This window comes from Penaeus japonicus, unplaced genomic scaffold (genome assembly GCF_977035675.1).
Source record: "Penaeus japonicus unplaced genomic scaffold, GWHDUDI00000001_assembly GWHDUDI00000034, whole genome shotgun sequence".
Taxonomy (NCBI): Eukaryota; Metazoa; Arthropoda; class Malacostraca; order Decapoda; family Penaeidae; genus Penaeus; species Penaeus japonicus.
In genome coordinates this window covers 13,788,490-13,788,976 of record NW_028234436.1, presented here as the reverse complement: position 1 = coordinate 13,788,976, position 487 = coordinate 13,788,490, and positions in this window count along the sequence as shown.

The following is a 487-nucleotide window of genomic DNA, read 5'->3' as shown; positions in this document are numbered from 1 at the left end:
CTCGACGTAGACAAGGAGATATCAAAGAGCTTTTCACAGTAGTACTTATGTACATACATGAATGTACGTACATATATACACACGAGTAGATACATACACATACATAGACTTGTATGTATACATGCATACGGACGTACATACATACATACATACATACATGCATACGTGCAAGCATCATTCTTACATGCATATGAAAATATATATATATACACAGACAGACACACACCACACACATATACATATACATGCACACTTATACATACACATACGTACATACACACACACGAAAATTGATGTATTTGTATGTTTACATGTAATTATGCATGCATATAAATGTATATATTTATGTATGCATATAAATGTACGTACAGTGTGCTGTAAGCACGTAATTATGTGTATGCGTGTGTGTGTTTGTGTGCATATATGTATGTGCATGTATGTAATATACATGTATTTATATACATGTGTGCATATTATATGTATATGT